This window comes from Phyllostomus hastatus, unplaced genomic scaffold (genome assembly GCF_019186645.2).
Source record: "Phyllostomus hastatus isolate PE091 unplaced genomic scaffold, TTU_PhHast_1.1 phas_contig_57, whole genome shotgun sequence".
Classification (NCBI taxonomy): domain Eukaryota; kingdom Metazoa; phylum Chordata; class Mammalia; order Chiroptera; family Phyllostomidae; genus Phyllostomus; species Phyllostomus hastatus.
Genome location: NW_025333912.1, coordinates 2,061,041 through 2,061,775, shown reverse-complemented (window position 1 = coordinate 2,061,775; position 735 = coordinate 2,061,041). Strand labels below are relative to the sequence as shown.

The window sequence follows — 735 nt, the reverse complement described above, 5'->3', positions numbered from 1 at the left end:
TTGGTTTGGGCCTTATGTCTGTCTTTGTATGATTTTGGTTTTGAGACAATGCTCAAGAAGAGCACAAAAATCTAAGTATATGATAGTTAAGAGGTAGAAGTATGGGAGAGGGAAAGTGGGGTCAAAAGGAACATTAATTCTAACTAGGCATACCAAGGGAGAAAGTAACCAACCAAATGATGTTTGATGTTAGAACCTGCTGGGAACATTTAAAATAAACTAAAATAGTGCTTACTTATGCAGCATATACACTAAAATTGGAATGATGCAGAAAAGATTAGCATGGCCACATGCAAGGGTGACGTGTAAATTCATGAAGCATTCCATATTTTTGGAAATAAAAAAGTACCTGGACCACAGTAAGAATTCAATAAATGGCAACAATTGTTATGACAAAAAAGAAAAAATAAACCAAAATATATCCAGGACCACTGGGCTAATATCTTCTAAAATGTGTCACATGGTAAAGAAAGCAATGGTTCTTCTCTGGTCAACATAACTGGTGAAAAAAATAGTAACCTTTTTTTAGATACTTTATTTAGAAATTTAAATCCAAAATATATATCCCAAACCATAGTGTAAGATAAAAAGTATAGGTAAAGAAATTGTGGAAAAGGGAAAATTAAAGTTGGATGAATAAGATGAAAAACCAGGGATAACATTATTACACAAAATGGTATCTGAAAGTTCAGTACAAATTGTGAAATACTGAGCTGCCTAGCAACAAAAGCAAAA

General features: G+C 32.7%; 1 non-coding gene across 1 annotated transcript; it reads left to right on the top strand.

Annotated features, from left to right (window-relative positions):
* Positions 1-227: 227 nt before the first annotated feature.
* Positions 228-333, top strand: LOC123824510. Its single transcript, XR_006786715.1, has one exon. It is a non-coding gene; the product is annotated as a U6 spliceosomal RNA (small nuclear RNA).
* Positions 334-735: the final 402 nt, after the last annotated feature.